At 42.2% G+C, this 25120-nt stretch overlaps 1 protein-coding gene across 6 annotated transcripts in view; it reads right to left on the bottom strand.

Annotated features, from left to right (window-relative positions):
* Positions 1-24783, bottom strand: part of GHR (growth hormone receptor) — a 124283-nt gene extending 99500 nt beyond the window's left edge. For 2 of the 6 annotated variants that reach the window (XM_082075828.1, XM_082075831.1), the window contains exon 1: positions 24280-24474. The gene's annotated coding sequence lies outside the window, so the exon portion shown is untranslated. Of the gene's footprint in view, positions 1-21550; positions 21702-24279; positions 24475-24644 lie in introns of those variants that run through there. The other 4 variants (XM_082075832.1, XM_082075830.1, XM_082075833.1 and 1 more) reach the window with 4 other exon arrangements.
* Positions 24784-25120: the final 337 nt, after the last annotated feature.

The raw sequence follows: 25120 nt of genomic DNA on the forward strand, positions 1-25120 counted from the left end.
GCAAGGCAATATGGGAAAAGAGCAACAATACTCCACAATTCAGAAAAAAGATCTAATGATGATGAGGTTTGCCTTTTCTTAACAAAACATAAACATACCCTTTACACTTCTGGTTTAGGAAAAATAACATGAAGATGGTTACTTGGCATGGGTACGCGTGACTTTTCTTTCCCTTATTGTAAATCAGTTTAACTGCTTATAGAATCTACTATATCCACAGAAGTACAAGTACTAACTCAGGAATCCATCAGAATTGGCATGCAATAATATATATTTAAAACAGTCTGATAAATTACAGACTAAAAGAGTTCCACATTAAGAAAATAAACAACACATAACAATATAGCATGGTTATTGACAACATTTATCTGAGTACCAGGAATGATGAGCATATTATCAGAAATACATTTCAAACCCAAATTGTTCCTTTGCCTACAGCAGGGCAGCACACTGACTGTTCACTCCCGTGGATACTGGCTCACCTATGGACTGAATCTGCCGGGGCCTCTTGTGTCACACTGAACCATCGCTCCACTCACCTACACCTCACTCCTCTCCTGTGTGTGGTCTGTGCAGCCTGGACGGTGTGTGCTGGGGTTTGTTATCCCTGATGCTGAACATACGGTGCTTAACACACTGCAGCCAGGACTTTAAACACATCAAAAGCATAACACAAGGACCTTAAGGTTGTGGTTCTCTAGCCTGTGCTTTGAGGGGACTCGGACTGTATTGCCACAATTCCAGACTCAGAAAAGAACGAGAACAAGGCAAAGGAAAAGAGAAAAAGGAAAAAAAAAAAAACCCCAAGCACTACAAAACAAAAACCAAAAACCAAGAAAACAAGAAAAAAAAAAAAAAGAAATAAAAAAAGGAAAAAAAAAAAAAGAGTCAATCCACATGGCCATGAAAAAACATCCCTAGTTATATAGCACTATTAATCCAAACTCTTCTGCGCAGGCATAGCATCTTCTAGGACTTGTCAGCAAAGGCACAGGTAGAAAATTATGCATTGGAAGCAAATTAGATAACACAAATGAGCATGAACATTACATTATGCTTCGGCATTAATGGAAGTTTAAGCAATCATATCACTGTACTGAACTTCCAGTGAGGCTGAAAAAACCTATTACTCATTGCTGAAAGAATTAACCACTGTCTCCTTATTTTGGAAGTGGCATTCATTTTTCCAGTTATGAAAAAAGTGGAACGCTTAAGCTACCAGCCACCGCAGCTTAAGATAAAGCAGAGGTCTTAATTCCCATTAGTTTAAGATGAACAGGATCAGGGTATGAAGTGTGTCAACTGCGTTGGTCTTTTCTTGTTCTTTTATATCTGTCACAGACTTATGCTGACTGAGAATATCAGAGATCCACAACCAGTTTAGACAGTGCTCAGCTAAAAATAAGAGTATATAATATTAAAGAGGAGAACACCCCACAATTGTTATGCATTATACAACTTAGGTGAAGGTTTGAAAAGCCTGACAAATAATAAACGTTTTTAAGCTTCTGGAGACAAAGCATTCATGCCCACAGAATTATCAGAGGTTTTCTAGAGCTACACTGCAACACTTGCAGTTCTTGGGCTTGTTATTACTAGCCCAAATACTGAAGAACCTCTTTGCCAAGGTCATTTATTTCAGGTATTCCGAAAAGCATATGAAAAGAGTTCCAGATAGACACAAATTATTATTCTTTGGTTTAACATCAACCACAATTATTTTCAGGAGTATTCTATTCCGTCAAAAAATCCTAGTACTTCAACATTATATAATGCAAATCAGTTTCTTTTATTTCAATAGTCCTTTCCATTTAGGCCACCCTGCTTTGAAAGTGAATAACCTGCCAGTTGCCAGCTTTAGACACAAAATGCTATTTACAGAAAATCATATGTTAATTTACAATTCAACAAAGCTAAACAAAGACAAAAAGCCCTTTCTATTTAAAGTGAAAGTTGCTCTTTAAGTGTGAGTCTTCAATATGAATACACTCAAAACTTTAGTATCATATTTACCTTCTGTGCAACATGAACTTGCTTAGTGAGAGGCAGAGATCCATCACCATGTATAGAGACTGGGCATGTGGTAACGGAATAGCTCCAACAAGAACTGCATGATTTCTTTATTATTGCTCCATCCTCCAAATTGCTTTGGAGCAAAATTCAGTAGTTGCACCATCTGCACCAGGGCACAGTGATCTCTGCTCTTTCTGGACTGCGCTGGGGAACAGGTGCTGGCAGCCCTGGGCAGTACATGGAGGTGGCACTTGCATCAGGTGCCAGAGGTGGCATCAAGCACGTACCAGCTCCAACAGCAAGTGGCCTACACACAGAGCATACGGATGTGAATCCCAGTAAGTTTTTTGCACAGTTTTCCAAGGAGTTTTGATAGGTCTGCTCCAAAAACATGATTAATTTCAGCTATTTTCCCCCTGCAAACTCATGCTGCTGAATACAGCTCACACAATGCAGCCATGATGTTTTACAAAGTATCCTGTGAAGTTCAACATTCCTTTTTCATGTAAATGCTATGGAGGCATATTCTATCAGGAGTCGTGATATCTGATACAGGCACATAAAAGCAATTATAGATCCAAAGGCTCATGTACTGAAATCCTGGACCATTAAAGCCAAGCATGGAGATTTTCCCAATGAAGCCTGGGTGCCAGTTTATTTTTAATAAAAGTTGGACCACCACAAATCTTCTGAGGAAGCTATGTGTTCATAAACTGTTCAATCCAGTTATGATCTATAACTCTAGATTTAACACTGGTAATCTACAGCTGAAGCGATGCAAGCACTAGGTATTCTGATCTAAACATGTTACTGCATCAAGTGCCAAAACTATGGCACAGCACCAAAGCATGCACATGATTCCAAGTGTCTCATTGTTAAATATGAGGGTCTGTGCGAGCAGACTTTGTTGAGACTGAATTGTAACATTTACAGATTAATTATGTTTCTGTGAGACATTTCCTATTGGTTGGATACCACCAGAAACCAATTATACAATATAATAAGCACAAGAGAAAAAAATTAAAAACCTTGGGTGATGTCTATATTGCAAAGCCATTAAAAACAGCAGTTTTGTGTGATTATGGAACTGTTGTATAACATCTTACTCACAAAGCTGCAGGTAATCATTAAAGTTTCTAGGTTACTAAAAAAAGGAACTTCTTGAATCATAATCACATTCTTTTTAAGTCCTATGTAAATGGAAATACTTTTTAAAAGCACACTGAGCTATGCCTCAGCATTATAGAAAAATATGTTTGGAGTGCAGGATACTGGAGATTGCTATAAAAGGAATCTAGGCAAGATTTTATAAACTTAGAATTCTTCATTCGATCAAGAGTGTAGATGGGAACAAGGAACAGTGTTTAATGAACTGTAAAAACAGGGTGAAAATAAATATTAGGTGAAAATGCCTAGACAATTACAACATGCTATAACAGAAGCCAACTCCTTCTGTTCTAATAGCTCCCCTCATTAATCTAACTCTAATATTAAGTACATGAGCAAGATATACCAAGCAGCCACCCAGACACTTCTGCAGCACACCTTATGTAACCCTGCTCAGCTGCTGCTCACCTCCAGGTTTAGGCAAGAGAAAAATATTTTAGAAGCCAAATTATACATCAATGAAGGGGGTAGGGGGGAGGGTGTATAAACAACCAAACCAACAAAACAACCAAAACCCAACTTATTTATTGAATTCACTGAACACTGACTCTAAATAAATTCAACATTGACATCTGCAGTACACACAAAAAGCTAGTTTTCTTTTGATGCCTTCTTATAGTACCAGGAAATCAAGAACCCTCAAGTTCAACTACTCACTCTCAAGCAGTCACCAGAAATCTGTAGATTTTCCTATTTAATCTGCTTAACTTCAAAATTTGTAAAATGAAAGGCCACTGTAGTCAATCTGAGATTTTATTTAAAAAATAAAAAAATTCAAGTTTCTCTATAAGTTTTGAATTCTGTCAGTCTGTCAATGGTTGGCAAGACATTTTCAGCAGAGATGCAGTCTCATTAATAAACAGAAACTATTAACAAAGACAAAAACTGTGGAGGTCCATGAGAGGGCATAGTGGGAACAACAGCACAACATGCAAAACGCAAAATTTTGAGAATGAAAAAAGCCCTACAGGCCTTTTAACAGCCTATAAAACCCACAATTCAAAACTCTGTTTATTGTACTACAGGATATTCAAAAGAACTGCAGAACATTTATCATTTTCTATTACATTTGACGTACTCATCCACAAAGGAGGGGATTTTTTATTAATCACATTTCTCACCAAATATATTGCAGACTAATATATTAGCCTGTAAAAACAACTGGGAAAGAAATGCTTAATAACGGCTATTATTTGTAAAGAGTAATGGTAAAATAAAAGTATGTTGTGTAATTTGTTCTACTGGTTTTATGACTATATATGCCAGGACAAAACTATACTGATGTTTAATTTTTAATGGACCTGCTGCTGGCTGAATTATTTTATTGCACTCCTTGTCCCTCAGAACATTTAGAATCACAACATCTCTCCATTGGTTGGATTAGTCATTTTCAAAGTGTGTGTTGAACTATAAACTTGAACCACTCTAATCCTTGTGTCCATTTCAGATCCAGGACTGACAGATTATTCCAAATCACTGATAAATTTGTAACAAAAGATTTAGAGTACAATTGTGCATGTGCAGAATGAATAAGGGCACAAATGAGCCTGCAAGGCAGCACTAATGGCTCCTTTTTAAAGGGACACAATAAAATCTGAATCTAGTTCACTAAAACAGTTACTTAAACTTAAGTTACCCCAACTAAGATCTCCTGCTAAATTGCACAGCTATTTTTTCTATTTTTCCACAGTGTATTTGTCTCCCTTGTTGGTGTAGTACTAGATAAAACTGTGCCATACATTCTAAAAATGAGACTAAAATGCAATCAGAAGCACAAAGCAAACAATACTTGGCAATCAAGAGAGAAAAATAATTATTTATTGATTAAATATTTACTAAGAATTAAAAAATGTTTCCCCACACATTCTTTCAGGCACTACCATGTTTCAGGTCATTTGCAACAAGTCTTAAGTTGCACAGAACATTTGTACAGTGCCTAGTGCAAGTCACGTAAATTGATAACTATATCACTTTTGAAGTAAAAATACACAAAGGAAAAACAAAAAGAAGCATCACTTCAAAAGCTGATTACTTTCCAACCATTAAGTAATTCAGCGCTAAGAGGCCAACCACTGAAATTTAAGCAAAGGGAGACAGGGAACAGAAAAACACAAGGTGAATGACATCGCTGGATGATTTATGTCTAACATTATCCATTCTCTGAGAACAGCAATCAAACAAAACCTCTGACTTCTAAGGGAATACTAAAGCTAGGAAGGATCAAAGCAAAACTCCAATCCCTTCTGTAGACAGCAGCAGAGCTGGTAAAGGTCTGTACCATGGGACAAGGGTTCATTACTTGATGTCTGTGCAGCACTGGGCAAATATAAAGTACTAACGACTCTGAGAATAACAAGAGAAGAATACCATCTCAGCCTTGCAACTAAGCCCGAATTCTGCACAGGTAAACAAACTATAATTATTTTATAGAGAACTGATGATACAGAGAGTTAGACAAATTCTGTGTGTCTATTTCTGGACAGAAAATTACATTTATTTAATAGCCATATAACTGTAATTCCTGGAGCCATGACCACATGTAAAATCAAAAACACCGCTTGCTTCACAAATAAAAAGGAAAACAAGGGTTTTGAGACTTTAATCTCACTCATTCCATGAATTAAATAAAAAAAGAAATCAGAAAACCGAGGCCAAATTAATGTTGGTTGTTTGGGTTATTTCTCTTTTTTTAAACCAAACTGATTGCAGCAATCAATAAATAAGTTTCAAAGAACTCTTTTAGTAAAGGCCAGGCCTAGCTGGCAGGTATTACATTAACTGCCATTATCAATTAGGACTTGCTGGGAACAGATCTTATTTACAAAGCAAGAGTTCTGGGAATCCACTTGTGTGTTAAAAGAACCTTCGTACTGCTCCAGAGCGATGTTAGCAAAGCTAAGTGCTCCTTCATTAAGTGCAGCACACACATTTCTTAATGCAGAGCAACTCCAATATTCCGAGGGAGTTCATCTTCCCCATCTAGTGTGGGATATAAACATTCATGTCAGCAGTTTCAGCAATGAGACAAAACACTGCTTGTTCATTTTTTTTCCATCCTTAAAAAAGACAGTGTATCTTAAATAAGGTAGCAGCGTAAGCAAGACAAACATCCTCCACAGTTACTAAACTTTGTCAACTTTTAGCATGTTTTAAAACTTACAACTTTAAATGTAGCAAAGGAAGGAGGTTTAAAAATTGCAAAATATTTCACCTTCTGAGAGCTCTCTCACATCCTCAATCCTATTCAGACAGGCATTGATCACTCCACAGTTTAGAATGGCAATAGCCAAACATGGGAAAGAAAACAGGACAAATACTTCTCAAGAGTCATTTTTCTCTTTCTCAATAACTCCTTGTCCTCCCTTTTTCAAATCCCTCTTCCAGGAGATACAAACATCAGAAATGCAGTTAAGTCAGCTGCACTTTCTCAAAGGTTGTCTTGTGATATTTTGATGATTACAAAGCACACGAGTTACAGAAACATCACTCAAACCCACAAAAGGAGCCTACGAGCTACCAATGCTGATGGTCTGCATAGTAAGGATCCAAATTCCTATTTAGGGTAATTGGGACATGAAGCATTTGCTTCTGGGTGCTATAACATAGGTGACAAGGAGATAAATGGCACCATTGCCTGTGAGATGGCCCTGGAACACTGTTGGCATTTGCATTAAGGCATGGAAAAAACATGCAGACGATTATATATCAGTCTCCTTGAGGTGGAAAACATCTTAGGTACTACAATTAAAGAAGAAAAAAAACCCCTCCACTGCAATCAGTTAAACACAGTTGTCTCTCTTTTTGACAGAGACCATTTTTCACAACTCTGAAGCACCTAGAAACTGCAAAGGGCAAAACTGTTTTCCAGCTCTGTGTTCGTACCTCTCCCAATGTTAAATAGTATTGAAAGTTGGATGGTCTGACTGTTGCTTAAAGAAACAGTAAAAACAACAGAGGCACAATGATTTCTTCACTTTAAAAAGCAGCATAACTCTGAAATGCTCTGAAATTCCTGTACTTTGGTAAGGTTTTGGTAACGTCTTATTAATAAGGAGCACAAACTTTATCCCGAAGTAACAATTTAACTGAGAGAAATCCAGCAAGCAAACATAACTGCTGCTTATTTTAACATGAAAACTTGTTTTTTATGTATAAACAAGTATGATTCAGTCCCACACCGTAGTTTTACTACTAAGAACTTCCTGTCCTTTCCCTGTACTTGAAACAGGCTGTCCAATATTTCCACACTAAAGCATGCCAGCACTGCCCAGACGTGAAACAAGCCCTTTTCAGAGAGATGCACACCTTCCCCACCTGCACCCGTGATTTTAACAGCAGTTTGTGCTGAGAAATCTCACTGCAGGATGGGCACCACAGTAGTGTCCACATGGAGAGACCAACTAATGTACAACATGTGTATCTCTAAAACAGTCTGGTCCCAGGTTGAGAAAGATTCTGTTTCTTCTCTCTTTAAGTAGCTGAGGCATTTGTACACCAAGGACAGTGAACAGAGCTGTATTAAGAAGTTATTTGACTTGCCAAGCTCACCACAGGCATTCAACACTCAGGAGGCTGGCTTAAAACTGTGCTTAAAAATGAGCTTTCTTATTTCTTCTGGGGCTCCAACCTTTAGGATTCACATTTGCAAAATTCTGTAGGCAACAGAGAAGGCTACAAACTTCCACTAAAAGCAAGAGAGGCATACTGCACCTCTTTAAAAATGAAATGCTTTCAGGCATTTTATAGCACCATGTGTAAGATCAAAACTTTGGCAAGGTGCTAAAGAGACATGGAAGTATACAGGGAGTAAAATGGCAAGAAAGAACCTTGCCATACACATTCACTTCTTTTCAGGCCCCCCATTGTAGCCCCCTGAAAGTGACATTATCAAGAAACAAGCAGCAGAACCAACCAGAAAAGGCAGGCTTTAGCCACAATAAGGCACTTTTTGACATCACCTAACTTCACTATATTCAAGATGACAGTGTCCTTTTTAAAAATCAACCCCTTTATTACAGTCAACTAGCTGTAGCAGAAGCTCATACTAATCACCTCTCAAAGATACCAGGCTTCCCTTGATGAGCTTGAACATAAAGGATAACATTGCTTTTGTGTATGCTCTTCCCTCCTGCCTGGTTTGCACATGTTTAATTAAATATAAATAGCATTAACTTTCTCCACGTGATTCATTTAGCAGGTTAAAAAGTTCACTTGAATATACAGTGCTCATCTAAGTAGCCCACAGTGCACAGTAATTATACCTGAGCTGTCACAGTGAAAATGGAATGCAAATTGATTAATGGTGTACAAAGAAAACACATTATTCCTCAACACTGAGCAGCTCCACCTTCAAAGCCTCTGTAAACCAGTCCTTATAATCTGGCATTGCCCTCTGTCCTTCCCATCCCCTCAAAGCCAAGAAAAATAACAATTAAAAGATTAAGATAATGCAGCACCTGGCCTGGGACTCCAGCCAAGATAAAGCAGCAGGCTGTTCAATGGGAGCTCACCTTTTGGCACATGCGCAGCCAAGGTCAACTTTAAAGGAAGAAAGAAGCTGTGATGTCGAAGGGAAGGAGACAGCCTGGAAGATGGAGGGTAAACTGTTCCAAGGAGAGTGGGTGAAGGTCAGGAGATGACTACTGGCAAGTACTGCCTGCCACAGCCCCTCCCAGCTACCACCCCTTCCCACTTGCCCTACCAGCAGAAACTCCAGGATGAACCCCACACTCACATCCTACCTGCCAATCTCCCTCTCTAGGTATGCACCCCATCCATTCATCACCTCTGGTAACTCAAATATTCCCATCTGTAGAGCTAAAAAAAAAAAATCAGTAACGTTCAAAATGTCCACTATCTGTCCCACCAAGTGCTCTCATCGCAAAAGAGAACAATCACCCTCAGCACAATTTGGAAACTGTGCTCACGTTCAATTTTCCAGGAACAAGCCCTCTAACAGAAAAGGGAATAAACAAGAAAATGTGTACAGGGATCATTCGGAAGCTTGAGAGCAGAACTGTGCTGAGTGAGAGCAACAGCCCTGTGTACCCAAAAGTCAACAACCAGATTCCAAGTACTTTGGAATATGAACTCAGTATTTCTTTGGTTAACAAAGTTTACAAACCTGAGTTCATGCCAGAGACAAAGGGAACATTTCCATTTTGCAATAAACCTCAGGGAGAGCAAAAGCTCTTCGAAGGGCTCGCCCTCTTGCTGAAGAAAACAGCCTGCCAGCTCAGGAGCCACATGGGCAAAGTTTTATAAGTAGCAGTTATGGACAAAGGGGAAACTATACTGTCAGAAGCTTAGTTTGGCCACCCCAGTTATCAGCTTAATCCATGAAAAAAACACTGCCAGGATTTTACTGACCACAAACCAAACAGGACTTTGAGCATTTGCTCTGACAGAGGACAGTGCCAGCAGCAGAGCATCAATGTCACACTAACACAGTAGGATCTGTCCAGATCCACAGCAAAACTTGTTATGCCCACCCCGAACCTGGAAATAAAGGCAGATTTTGTGTATTTCATGAAACCATTTTTCAGTCTGAAGCTTCTTCTAACACACATTTATTTTAGGCAGTGTTTAAACAAAAACCAACCATCAAAGCCCACTCCCCCATCCAGCAAAAGAGTGATTACACAGGGATTTCCCATGATTCAAGACAGTTTTCTCATTTCTTTATTACAAGATTAGATGTCAAAGTATTATATTCTACCACTGACCAATGTAAGTAATAAGTAACAGCTTAGACAGTACTTTTGCATCATCATGGCAAAGAAGGTTTTCTTTAATAACTTTCCAGCTAGGTAATCAAGAAAAGCAAAACAACCCTGTAGTGCTGCAGACCTTGTGGAACTCACTTGGTGGTGCTCAGGGCTCCGATGTCACATCCACACCAGGGGTGACAGCTTTCCTATCCCCCCTACAAACTCTTCTGGGACAGGGAGGGGTGTACACTGAGTGCCTACTACGGTATCATCTTCAGTAGTGTTATGTTTGTTTTTCCAGAAAAATTACAATTTTATTTTAACCTGTCAGAAGCAAGTTTATAAATGAAAGCTTATCTACTTCATTGCAGAGAAAAGACTGATTATCTTTAAATATTGAAGTATTCCTTCACTGTCATAACTCATTGGGCTGTACCCAAAATTCCCTTAAACCCCCAGATTTCAGAAAAATATTTTCCTACACCTATTTCAGCAAGGCACAAAGAGGCTACTAATATTGGGGAGTGTCAGATTTCAGCAGGCATATGGCCAACAAAAAAAAAACCCACATTAAAAGCACAAGTAATCAGTACACAGTGCAGCCGCTTTGTTCAGCACCATAAATTATCCTGCCATTCCTGAATGTTACTTGCCAGTTCTCCAGGGCTGGTATCTTCATATTTGTCTAGCAGAGATGACTGAATTGCAAACTATGGCTGTGACACTATATTAGTAACATATTATTGTCACCTGAGGCAAGAGTCTTTGCTCCTATTTATCACAGCAGATGGCCCATACCAGGGAAATTCTGGACATACCACTGAAGAGCAGGCATTAAACTGAGGTGGCTGAATTAAGGTCTTAGGCTTATCATAGCCAGTAGAGTCTTTGCAGAAGGCAAATAATTCAGGTATCTAGTGCAGATACTTAATACTACATCATGTGAGCACTCTTCAGCAACTTTAACAAACTCACACTATTGCCCTGACAGACCAGCCACCATTAGGTCATGTTTCCTATCTGCTGCCACCACTAAATCCTACCCACCCCTTCCTGACTAGGCTTTGTCTCAGACTGTAAGGCCCTGGCTGTAGAGCTCTCAGAACCCTTACCCTTGGATACATGAGCCTTTGGGTCAGAAGATGAACGTGAGCCAGCTTTCAGGTGATGGAGAGCAGACCCAAATGCCCCCCCTTGCCTGGGGCTCCAGCTGCCCCAAGGCCGCCTCTGTCTTCAGCCTTGCGGCAAGGTGGGCAGCACCTCGTAAGGGAGCAGCTCCGTGCCTGGCCAAAACCAACGAGCCATGGGCTCCCAATCTCTCCTGCTGCCAGGCAGCTGCAGGATAAGGTGCATCAGCCCAGTGAAAAACCGCTCCTGACCAGGGATGCAGCCAGGGCACCCTACACTGTGGCGCACATCGCGGCCCCTGAGGCAGAGAAATGAGAGCCTCTGTAATTAAGCAATCTTACATGGAATATATTTGCCTTTTTATTTCTGACCACAGCTTTTGGATGTATTTCACATCTGAATCTATCCTAAGCAGCCTGTGTATTGACCCATGCTCTACAAAGATGTGTCACTCTTAATTGCGGTGACTGCAGATTTACTTCCAGATTCAAGAACTGCATCTCTTTTGGGAGATAACAGCCTTCTGATACTCCAGCACATTGTCAGGATAGTCAAGTGGTCAACTGACAGTCAAGAGACAATAAAATCCCAAGAAGTAAAAGGAATGTCAGCTGGGAAACTAGTGGTTTTTTTGTTTGCTTGTTTTTCCTTTGCTTTTGTTTTTCACTGATGCAGTTTCGATTTACCACTAACCTCAGGAGAGTTATTGTACTTGCTGGTAGCATACCTCAAGTGTCAGAACTGTAAATCTGTTTCTATGTGCATTTATGAACTGTGTATATAAAACCTGGTGTGCAAACACCACATTTTCCTTTGGTAAAACATGCCGCATATTGAATACCTGCAGGGAAAAATCACACACTTAAATGCTCTGAAAATAACCAAATATGCCTGATGACTAATTTCCACTCACGAAATATAACAGACTCATTCCTTCAGGATAAAATGCTTGCTGATAATAAGACACAAAGCAAGTTACTCTTTTGGAAGGAACAAGTTAATATGTCCACGTGTTTATTTCTCCCTAAAGTTTTCCATCTCATAGTTTACTTTTTTTTTTTTTTTGTTACCCTTGTTATGAAGGCATTTCAGCTGTGTGTTAAAAAAAAAAAAAATCAAATATATTTTCCCATTTACAAAACATTCAGGAACACACCAGGAACCAATTAGGAATGACAGGCATATAATGACATGTGAGCTGCAAGTATTCAGTTTTTAGTCTGGAAAATAAAACAGTTAACGATGGATATGGAATGGTTTTGCTTCAGCTCTTCTATGCATAGCTGGCATGACTAATTTGAAAAATAACAGAACATGTGCCAATCTACTTTTCAGGCAGAGTTCAGGCAACAGAGAAGTCCAAAGGAAGGAATGAAGATACGACTAACCATGCCAGGTGCCTACATTAACTTTGCAGAGGAAGAACCAGCATATCAGAGGGCCTGCAGGTAAGTCTCCACAAAGAATCATAGAATCACTTTGGTTGGAAGAGACCCTCTATATCATAGAGTCCAACCATAACCTAAATCTAGCACTAACCCGTGTCCCTAAGAATCTCATCTAAAAGCCTTTTAAACACCTCCAGAGACGGTGACTCCACCACTTCCCTGGGCAGCCTGTTCCAATGCCTGACAACCCCTTCTGTGAAGAATTTTTTCCTGAAATGCAATCTAAACCTTCCCTGGCACAACTTGAGGCCATTTCCTCTTGTCCTATCACTTGCTACTTGGGAGAAGAGACCAACACTCTCCATGCTACAGCCTCCTTTCAGGTAGTTGTAGACAGCAATAAGGTTTCCCCTCAGCCTCCTTTTCTCCAGGCTAAACAGCCCCAGTTCCCTCAGCCGCTCCTCCTCAGACTGGTGCTCCAGGCCCCTCAGCAGCTTCATCACCCTCCTCTGCACTCTCTCCAGCACCTCAATGTCCTTCTTATGGTGGGGAGCCCAAAACTGAACACAGGTTTTGAGATGTGGCCTCACCAGCATCAAGTACAGTGGCACAATCACTTCTCTGGTCGTGCTGGCCACACTGCTCCTGACACAAGGCAAGATGCTGTTGGCCTTTTTGGCCACTTGGGCACACTGATGGCTCTTGTTCAAACACTGTCAATCAACACCCTCATATCCCTCTCCCCCAAGCCTATAGTGCTGCCAGGGGTTGTTGTGACCTAAGTGCATGACCTGGCACTTGGCCTTGTTGAACCTCATACAATTGGCCTCAGACCAATGATCCAGGCAGTCCAGATCCCTCTGTATGGCCTTCCTGCCCCTGAGCAGATCAACTCGGTGTCATCTGCAGACTTACTAAGGGTGCACTCATTCTCCTCCAGATCGTTGATAAAGAGATAAAACAGAACTGGCCCCTGATCCTGAGCCCTGGGGAACGCCACTCGTGACCAACCACCAACTGGATTTCACTCCATTCGCCACAACTGGTTGGGCCGAGCCCTCCAGCCAGTTCTTCATCCATTGCAGAGCACACCCACCCAGGCCATGAGCTGCCAGTTTCTCCAGCAGAATGCTGTGGAATACGGTGTCAAAGGCTTTGCTGAAGTCTAAGTACATAACATTCACAGCCTTTGCTGCCTGGGCCTGATCACTTGGTTGTCTTGCATGTGCCGTGTGCTGTCACTCAGGATAATCTGGTCTCCCCTGGCACCGAGGTCAGACTGAGAGGTCTGTAGTTCCTTGGATCCTCCTTCTGGCTCTTTTCGTAGATGGGTGTCACGTTAGCCACCTTCCAGTCAACTGGGACCTCCCCAGTTAGCTAAGAATGCTGATAGATAATACAAAGTGGCTTAGTGATCACCTCCATCAGCTCCCTCAGCACACTTGGAGAGACTGGTTTGCACCTAGGAACTGCCAGATTTCCTAGTTTTGCTAAAGAAAGGGCTTCTAGTCATCCTGAGACTGGTGAAGAATGCTTGTTTCCAGCAGACAGGTCATCATGTGGCAGACACCAGAGTTCAAAATAAATATTATCTAAGAGGATACCCAGCGGTGGTGTTTGGTTAAGCTGCTTCTGGATTTATGAAAAGAACTTTTAAATAAATTTGACACCACAATCTGAATTTTCTGAAAGTATACTGAATTTTGAGCAAATGCCTAGATTTCTAGTACAGCACAGAAAACTTCAGAATAAGTAGATTTGCTAGTGAAGGACAGCAGGTGCTTATTGACACCTTGACTAGAAACTCCCTTGAATCTTATCAGAAGCAGCGTTCCTCAGGCTCAGCTTGCTGATAAACAATGCAGGGAAGTTTTACAATAGAAAAAAGTTGTTCTTTTAATTATGCAGCTTGCCAGAAATGGATTGTCCAATACATATCGGTCCCAAAAAATTTTGGCACTGTATTTCAATTACTTAGCAAAGTAGCTGTGCAGGATATTATCATCCTGTGCCTCACAAGACAGGCTTGCTGCCAACTGGGTCACACAATAATGAACAAACCAGACTCCAGAAAGGATGCTAGATTCCTCCCAGCAGCACTTACCATTGAAGCAATTACATATATTTTCTCCGCACAGTGCTGGATTTTCACTTCTTTATTAATGAACTTCTCAAGGGGGTCTGATTAGTAGTCAGATAACCTTAATAGCCTGACTTCATACTTAGCCATGAATCTTTAATTGATGTAGACCTTTCAGCTCATGCTGCGGCCAAACAGGATGTCTCAAAGAAAAAGAATAGTCTGTTTGCAGGTTCCCTGGACTCTTGGGTTGGACGCATTATCCGTGAAACAGAAGCAGGACCTGGCTTATTACTAATTCCAATACTGCATGAAAACTAAGAGCACAATACATTCAAAACAACAGTCAAGCACTCACTGAGTATTCCCCTGTTCTAAGGAAAAAAATAGTAAAAGAAAATACCAGAACCACTGTAACGGTGCCACTGTGGTTTGCAAACCAGTGCTGTGAACACGGGCTCTGCAGGTTCATGTCTAGCCGAGGTCCTCCCGAGCTCACGGCAGAGCCTGCCCTGCAGTCATGGCCAGGGACATGGCCCCGCTCCGAGCCAGGAGCTGCAGCTCTCTTCCAGGAGCTATTGTTTCGGAAATGCAAACCAGTCTTTCATTCCAACCCTACAATCTATGCTACAATCCCTTTTACACAGCTACATGAAACTCCCAAATAAAAGACATTGTATGCATTCCCAGAGCTAACAGGATAGGTGAAAAACACTTTTCCTCATGAATACAATTTCTGCCTGCTTGCTTGCCATTCAAACTCTCGGGTAGTCCAAAGAGTATTAATAAACCCCTAGGACAACTGGACTGAAAATTGACTTGGAGTAATTTCAGAAAACTAATCCCCCCAGTGGTGGCTGCTCTTCTCTCTCATTCAACATCAGCATCTGGCAACAAGTGATTCCTCTGAGTAATCTTGGCAAAACTTGGAGAGATTGTTTAGAATTTCATTTTCAGTGCCCAACTGTATTAACAGCTGAAGATGAAACAATACTGTTGTAGGTCTTCTTGATCGCATTATAATTATTCCTAATGGTCCATGTGAAACTTCCTTACCATTTCAACATTTGTTTAAATTTATTAAAGTTAAATGACTGTGTTCTACACCGCGACTTGCTGGTAACAAGGAGAAGAGCAGCAGCCAGCATTTAATATCCATGTGTGGGTCTTTGAGCCAAACAATGGCCAGAAATACTAACATCACATAAAATACATCCCAAGTTTGTAATGCTACCTGCAGAAAGTTCCCTAGCTATAAGCCCAGAAAGATCTCATGTCACTCCTCAGAAATGAGTTACCAGGACCGTTTTGAAAGCATCATTCCTCAACCACCAGACACGCACGGGTCTGCAAAGAAAAAGTTGAGGGACTACGAGTGTTCTCTTTGGTTTTACTGTTTCAAATGATAAAACAATATAATAAAAGGCATCGGTCCTTTTCTGTACTAGCCAAAGTGCTCTGCTAAGACAAAGACAAAAGAATAAATGGTAAAAGCAGCAGGGGTCAAAAGTCAAGGCCCAAAGCCAGAGCTATCTATAATATAGAACATCCAAAAAAGTCTGTGCTGTTCACTTAGAAGTACTTACCCTCCATCCTTGATTTACAGTGATAGGAATACTGTGCGCTTTTCACATCTTAGTCCCTTAATGCATCCCATAAAGATTATGCAAGGTAAAGAATCAATGACAGCCTGTTCAATGTGCTTTTCATGCTTTTCTGTTGTTGCTTTTCAAACACCTGAATTCCTTCAGTATTGTTTGTGTGATTATAGCACCTACAAATGACTGACAGCCAGCTGCACTACAAACTGCACCAACAGAACAAAATGCAGATTAACATTCATCTCACTCCAGAAGACGTCTTATTTCTGTCCAGTAATTGCCATAACAAACACAGCTGCTTGTTCAGGCTTCCTGCTGTTCTCCTTTAGCAAGTTCCCACCTCCACCGCTGCCACACCTCCACCACCGCCACACCTCCACCACCTTCTGCACCACTACTCTCTTAACATGGGCTTTATCATCAGCTGCTTCTCCCGTACTGGTATCGCAGGAAACTGACTGCTGAATTCACATACATTAGCACAAATTTGGAGAGACAGGAGGGAGGGTGGATGGTACACCTGCTGCTGAACGGGCCACTGAAGCCCCAGCTGCCACCTTATTTGGCTGAGCACAGCTCAGCACCTTCCCCAAGCTGGCTTCCACCTGCCTCGTCTGGAATTGCTCCACAAGCCACAGCTTGTGAACAACGGTGCTGCTTCTGACCAGGAATTTTAATAATGTTTTTAAAAGCACCTATCTGTATTGTTAAGGTGGGAAGCAAACAGAGCGTCTGAAAAACAGCACTCAACTAGGATATGAAGCAACACCACAAACATGTGGTTTTGCTGCTGCCCACCAGAGAAATCCTGCCAAAGCACAATGATATAGCAAGAGATAAAGATGGCTCATTCATCCTGTGAAAAAGCCTCCTCTCAGTCCTTCCCTACTTTGTCTAAGCCATGCAATTCAGAAAATCCCACCCAAAACTGAAAAGCCAACTTTCAGTCAGAAGAACTAGAAAAAATTGAAGAAAGTAATTTTGCTTCATCTATTAAATACAACGATAACATGAAGGTCAACATGGATTGTATAAACAAAGAAACACACCGTTAAATAATCTGGATGCATTTTTCTCCTTTACAGATCGATCTGTTAAAGATCTTGACTTGACTATATGTCCAGTAATCAGCATTCCAGTATCTGGCTTTGTCAGTTACCTAATACAACTGCTTATAAACAGAAGAAAATCAGAAAACCTCCTACAGAAGTCTCTGCAAGCAGTCTGCTGCCACCTTCTACCTCATGTCCAATATTGACACTGACACAGCAGAGTTTAAAAGTGTTTCTCCCTCCTCTATGTGTCTTTTACTGTTTCCCTTCTCTGCAAGCCTAGCTCATGTAATTTTCCCACAGAATAAGACTATCATTCTAATGAATGTCACTTTGCTGGGTTGTACAAGGTTCCAACCTACAGCACCTATAAAAAAAGACAACATAAATCATGTTTATACATATGGTAATAGAAACATAAGAAATTTCTAAGCCACAGCGAATGTCGCTGATCTGCAACATCTGTCCATCTGAACAGGAATGAATGTGCTTCTAGCGGCAGTTTTCAAGACACCCAGTCAGTGCAGGTGTTTCATATGTAGGGGGTGGGAAGGATGATTCTTTAGCCCATCACAGCAGACTTTTGCTTCATATGAACAGGATTACCAAGCCACAGCATCTTCTCAGGTCAGGCTTCTTGGCAAGAACCTTTTAAAGTCAGTTTAAAAAATCCAGACAAATTAATAACCAGTGAGAGACACCTCTTCTGTTTCAGCCCCAACAACAAATGGTGCCTGCCATTTTTATTGACACCTTACATTTTTTCACACTTCAGCATCGGTAAATAAAATGAAGTCTGCAATATAAACAAACAGCATGTGTACCAACTACTCCCATAAAAAATGAGCTGGTGAAAGACATCAGTTGCTTGATGCAAAAATACCATCTTTCCATTCCCTGTGTTTTGTTAAGAGCTGCTGCACTAACAGGCTCCTACAAAATACTGTAACCAACACATCATTTGGAAAGCACAGCAATGCAAACCTCTGGCAAAATTAGTTACAGTTGAATTTTTAAATAATCTTGAGGGGGTTTTTTTTAAACTGTGTTGCAGTAGAGCCATCTCAAACATTCTGAAGCAAATTGTTACACTTAAACATGCCTTTTAAATTATTTGGTCACGTAATGTCCAGTTTTCATCTTAAGATAGTACAATCAAGTAGTTCAGGCTCTAACTTCAGTCCTTCCAATATCATCCAACAACTCCCTGGGCTTTCATGTCCTAGGCTTTCTACTCACACCTATTCAGTTTTGTTTCAGAAATTATCCACAGTCTCTATGCAGTCCCTGGCTTTTGACCCCTCACACCATACAACCTCCTTCCATTTTCTGCATATCTTAGCAAACTGAAACACCTGTAGAACATGTTGACCCACTGTGTAAAACTTCTTCCCTCTTCTACTCTGAGATCTCCTCTGGCTAACCAGGCTTTCAGGTTCCTTAGGCCTGAAATAACATTAAAATGATAGGCCACAAGTCTTCAAAAATTAATTATATCTGAAATTCACACCTTAGCATTCAAAACAGGAGTATGACTGCAGAAACTTCTGTATGAAGGTTTTTCTTACGCTGTTTAGTGTCAATGTGAACAATCAATGCAAAGCACAAAAGTCAGGAGGAGAGTTTCTTTTCCTAAAACCTGTGCTGCTTCTTTTTGATGGGCAGTCTTTTTATTCCCACTGGATCCATAAAGCTCCCTTGAGCTCTTACAGAGAGAACACTCAGCCTCCAGTAGAAAAACAGGAGAGGAAAAGGAACTTACAATGATTTTCACAATATTTTGGTTACTTTAACAAAACATTATTTTTTTTTTATAATTGGAAAAAAAGTAACAGAACAGGCTACAACAAATGCATGGGCACAACAGTAAACAGCATTACTTTTTCCGTCATGGCATTATGTGCATTCATCTATGTCACAAGCTGTATCAAAGATAAAAGTGCACAGCGTACTGCTTATCTCCCTCGTATGTCGGATACAGGTTCTATACAGTTATACAAAATAAGCCTGAAAAAAAAAATAAATCAATGATGTATCTTCATGCAAATCCTCTTGCTCTCCTCCTTGTTCCATCGCAAGTTAGGCAGGCCTCTCACACCACTTAAACAGGTGAATGCCATCTTTCCTTAATGTCACCAGCTGGTGTCCCTGTGGTCAGCCAAAGCCTTAAGAAAGATCAAGCAGTATCCACTGAAGTTAACACACTTGTGTGTGCCTTGTGGTGGATAAATTACATGTCATTGTGGGCGTGGACTCAGCAAAATAAACTAATAGTCTCAATGCTACCTATTATTTCAGGGAAATTAGCTATTCAAGCAAAATACTTAACTAAGAACCAGCAGTAATTAGGCGCAGGCTGCCTTACAAAAGCAAGTGCTTTTTCTGAAACTGTTTCTGTACTGATACAGTCACTCTTGTTAAACACACCTTAGTGCTGGAAGATGGAAGATACCAGAGCTAATCATACGGTTCCACAAAAATAGCCTTCCTGGGCAGGAGGCAGAGGGGAGGCTGCAGTCCCTCCGTGCCGCACACGCTGTCCTGCGCCAGAACTGGCCGGCGTACAGGGGCCAGCAGCAACCGTATCACGTAACAAGCGTCTGTCCCATGCAGCGTTTGTTACCACCATGCAGCACCAGCAGACCTGAAGACTCACTGCTGCTCTCCAAAGGTCAAAAATCACGCTCAAAAGCTTGACGTGCTGTCTTGCACACTCTCTTCTGATCCTATCAATCAGCGTTGCAGACACGAACAAAAACAGCTCATCTGCACATACTGGACCAGGAGGCTGGCACTGCTTGGAACAAGCACAAGTCAAGTCTGAAGAGTTTTGTCTGCATGTGCTTCAGTTACATATGTGGATAGGTCAAAAACTGCACACAGATCCAGGAAAATAGCGCAGGATTTGCCACTGCCTGCTGGAAACCAACTCACTGCAGCAAGCATGGCTCTAGTATATGGGAACTAGACATGGAAGACCTAAGCCCTAGTGTAAGCACAGCTCATCAGGCTTGATGTCCAGATGCTGTGAAAGGTACCCAAACACAACTTACAAGTCCTGCTTACGCCTTCATATGTCATCTTTGTTCTCAGATTAGAAGCATTAAGCTCATTAAGTGATTAGCAACAGAAATCTTCCACCTCGAGGAGTGTAAAGCTTGTGAATCACCTTCTCTTTGCACATTCTGAGTTCAGTTTCCCACATTACATACCTACCCTACATGGTAACGTGTGTGTGATGCACAGATCTAGCAGGTCTAGCAGTATGATACCCTAAAGCTGTGTCTCTCTAAATGGCTACAGAAAAGGAGAGATGGGAAAGCATAACTCCTTCCATGCCAGAAGAATGAGCTCTGTGTTCACTCTCTAACGCAAAGTGGTTAAAATTTTCTCCTAAATTTTGCAGAGCTCCATATCCTACCACCCGAATTCCCCACACAGAGTTCGTTGTCTCTACCACATCTCTAGTGTTCTCCATGCAGCTCTGTATCACCTTCCCCCTCTGACCACAATCCCATGCAGTGGATCCCTTCCACAAAACATAACCACTAGTCTGGACATACAGCTGGATGAAAAGCTACGTTGCAGACTGTTTAGCTACAAACACAAGTATCTTTAATAACTCAGAGTCATAAAACTGATTTAGAAGATATGGATGGCAGCATTGTAGTTGGTGGATTTTTGGAAAGTAAAAAGACTAACATAAATATGTTCAGTATGACAAGTATCAATCGCACGACAGCTGGAGTTTTAAAGCTCATAAATGCTTGATTACTGCTATAATCTTCCTGCTACTGACTACATAGACAATAAATGAAGTGGGACAACCTTACACCTGAAAGGCTACTCTGAACTAGTGCCTGTGCACATGCATCCACACATTTAATATAAGTATCTCACACATCAATGACCATTACTACTCTGAGCAGAACACTGAACAAGCATATTTTCCAGTAGTTATTCCTTCAGTAATAATAATTTTAGCCATCTTTTACATCCCTACAACACTGTACCTCTGAAATGCTCAGCAAACCTTGTTTAGGTATGACATTAAGTCCCATCTTATTGCAAAACACCGTGATAATGTGAAACATTTCTGAAGTTTATATTAACTTATTTACAACAACAGTTTCTAGTGATGACTTCTGCTTCAAAGAATACTTGATTTCTAAAGGTCAACAAAATATGACACTTGAACGCATTTTCATTTCACAGTCTGCAGTAAATGTGATATGGAAAACATCCAGTTCTGTGAGGAAATAGCCTTTACAGTTTATTAGGAAAAATTGTTTCTCATACATTGAGAACCAGCTCTTTGGTAAGAGGATGCTTATTACATCTCTCACAAATTAAAATGCTGTAAATAGACACCCACCACACAAAAAAACCCTCAGGATTCAGAAAAATGTACCTTGTGATAAACAATTTGAGCACAAAGCGTTCCTTCAAGTCCTGCCATAAATCTACTCCTGCCGAGCCAGTATCGCGTTGCGTCAGCCCTTCATCACGACTCTGGTCGCAGCCCCACCGGCCCTCTGCCTGTTTCCTCACACCACCTTCCTCCCAGAATCACCATCCCTGCTCCACTGCGCCAAAGATTCGTCTGTCCATCTGATTAATATGTAGTGAAAAAATAAGGAAGACACTTTTAGTTCAAAGGAACCCAACCCTCTAGCAAACACGTCATTTAGGGACTCCCATGTGAACTTCGTAGACTCATTATTGCACTGCTGGTATCCTTGCCTTTCTGCACCCATTTTATCCCCTCTTCTTGTTATTCCTATAATATTTATTTATTTGCAATGATTTGAAAATGTTTCAACACCTATATGAAATTGCAAGAGCTTCAGCTGGGCTGGCTGCAAGTGCTGTTGTGTCTGAATAAAACTTTTTTTTTTAATCAGAAAAAAAAAAAATCAAAGTATCTTTGCCCGTGCTGCTTTCTCAATAACAAACATTCACAGCTTCTATTTTGTCCATAGAAATTTGGTATTTCAAATAAGATATACAATGTTATATTTATTCAGCTTGATGTTCCCCTTAATATCACAAGAGAAATACTAGCTTTGATAAAAAACAACTTCTGCGGCAAAAGAAAGCTTCATTTGATAGGAGCAAGGCCTACCCCTATTTTATATACACATTAACAGAAATGTATGTATGATCAAGGGAAAAAGACTCCGTGAGCAGAAGTTATACAGCCAGAAAGGACCAATATATATTATTCTTGCCCAGCCTGGAAAAGAAAGGTATGAACCCCAGAAACAGGGCAATTGCCATCCAAAATTTATTTTAGTTTTTGCTAGTGGAAACTGGCACAATAGGTCACACGCAGTAGTGCATGCTACCTCAGTCAGGAAAAACATACAGAATTGAGCTCCATACATCTCAGCGTGGCACAGACACCCCAGGGCTCTGTGGGAGCTGCTGCACTGCATGGTCCTACAGAAAATAACACCTATACAGAGCCCTCAAGTTTATATATGAGCATGGTGCTGCACTGGAGACAGGAGACAATGAAAAAGCCCATGGTAATAAAAATAATGCTTGACCATACTTGGAGAATTTGACTCCAAAATATTCGGGGGCTGTCTATGACTTCTCTATACATTAGAGCAAGTTTTAGCAGTTATTTTCAAATCATTAATAAAAGTACCACTACCATTTACTGACAATTCTAGAAACAACTCCGCAGAACCATTTCAAGCTGTCTTATTTGTCAATCCCTTATAAGTATTAAAACATGCTGATGTCCTGAATTAACACGGCAAGTAGCAATTCTAGTAATGCAAGACTGAGATGTGGTGGAGATGAAAGACACCACATTCCTATTTAAACACTTCAAGCTGTTTGAATAACCTCCAGTAATACTTACATTTATCACTCTGCACCACAAAACATCTCAATTGCAATCTACTCTAATCTCTATATTTAAAATAGCATCTTCTAAATAAATGCTGGTATTTAAATACATCTTAGCAAATCTCCTTATATTGACTCTATTCCAAACTACATTTTCATCACTGATGTGAGCAGCCAAGTCTATCCTATACCTAAGAGTCTTTCAGATTTAAGTTAAGCATCTCTTTACCTGGTAAATAACTTCAGTTTTTCTTACTAGTAAACACTTGCTTGAAGCATTTGTAAAAGGGGATCCATCTCAAGCACTTGGCTACAGTTTTTTAATTGTTTCATTCTTATTTCTGATTTAACCATGAACAGAAAGCTGACCAGGTGTGTGTCTATTGTAGTTGCTACACGAGGAGGAAAGTGAAGCTGTGACAGAATAGAGTAAGTTAGTAATACACTAGATTCTAAACCTCACATACCCTACTGAAAAGATGAGTAACTAAAGCACATCCACACACTTGATCTCTAGAATTAGCCCCATGAGAGTCTGCAACAAGTATCACTGAAGACGTTGCTGTGAGAAAACACTAGTTATTCTTGCAATAATACACTGTTTTGTATACTTCTGCTAAGAGTATTTGCAGTATTTGTTTTTAAACTTATTCTCTTCAGTTTTTTTACCCCGTGCAATACTCAACAGTAGACCACACACTAGCAAATGCAATAAATTATCGATAGTGTAAAAAAGAATTTAAAAGGGGTGGTAGGATTGTATAAACTCGAATAAACCACACAAAAGAGACACTCCAACTAGGTCCATTACAGCAGGAAAGACTGAGACGCTGACAGCTCACATATCGTTCTGGCTCTGCTTTTTAAATCCAAGTCCACACAGAAAACAAGGTTCATCTGAAGAATATTATTTCTCCAGACCTCCACAGCCATGTTTCCCTTCCCTGTCATACTCCTCCATCAACCACAGCAAGCAGAGTCACAAAACTCTTGGCCCCTACGCCAGCCGTCCCAGCGGCTCCGCGGCCACGGCGGGAGCTGACGCCCGCGGCCCGGAGCCGTGCTGCCCCGTCAGCGGGACACGCTGGGTGCCCCGGCTCCCGGAGGGCTCCGACACCGACCGGGGCCGCGGGGTCTGCTCACAAACCCCCGCCATCCGAGAGAAGCCGGACCCCGGCTCGCCGCCGCCAGGGCTGGGGGCGAGGAAACCTCGCCGGGCCCGCCGCATGCAGGACGTGGCCGGCGGGGAGAGGCGCGGAGCCGCCACCCGGTACTCACCGACTCGCTCAGAAACTTCCCCCAAGTTTCGGCGGGCAGCGGCGGGCGCAGCCCCCGCGGCGGGTGCCGGCACCATGGGAGCGCCTCAGCGAGCGGCCGCCGCGGCGGCGGCACCGCCGGGCATCGCGCTCCCTCCACCCGCGGCCGGCCCCAACTTCTGAGGCGGCAACTACCGACGGTGCCGACCGAGGGCGACCGGGCGCGGGGCTGAGCCCGCACCCCTCCCGAGGGGCGGGGCGGTCAGGCCGGGGCGGGGGACGGCGGGGAGTGCAGCCCGCCGCCCCTCCCCGCACACCCTCCCCACCTCCGCTCCCCCCGCCGGCGGCGGCGGCGGCAGCAGCAGCACCAGCAGCCCTCGCACTCACGTCGTTCGCTGCCGCCCCACAGCCCTCTCCGCGCCCGGCCTGCTCGCCGGGGCGCTGGGCGCTCAGCGGCCGCCGCCGCTTCCTCCTCGTCCTCCTCGTCCTCCTCGTCCTCCTCCTCCTCTTCCCATGGCCGCCGCGCCCCGCTGCAGCTGGCTGTCCGCCGGCCGCGGGGAGCGGAGGTCAGGGATGGGGGCAGGCGGTGGTCCGGGAGAACATGTCTGGCGGGGCGGGGCGGCGCGTCCCCGGGAGCGCGGCTGGCTGCCCGGCCGCCCCGAAGCCCGGCCGGTGCCTGTCACTTTCACTGTGCCGCCGAGCTCCGTCTAGGGGAAGGCGGCGGCTACTGCAGCGCATCGCTCTGCCGCTGGGAGAGCTGCCCCCCAGGAAGCCAGCTCCGCTCTGCGGTGCGAGGGAGCTGCGCCGAGTAGTTACCCCGGCCCCGCGGACATCTCTGGTGGGAGGCGGGAGCCCAGGCTTCG

This window comes from Streptopelia decaocto (assembly GCF_964273445.1).
Source record: "Streptopelia decaocto genome assembly, chromosome: Z".
NCBI classification, from domain to species: domain Eukaryota; kingdom Metazoa; phylum Chordata; class Aves; order Columbiformes; family Columbidae; genus Streptopelia; species Streptopelia decaocto.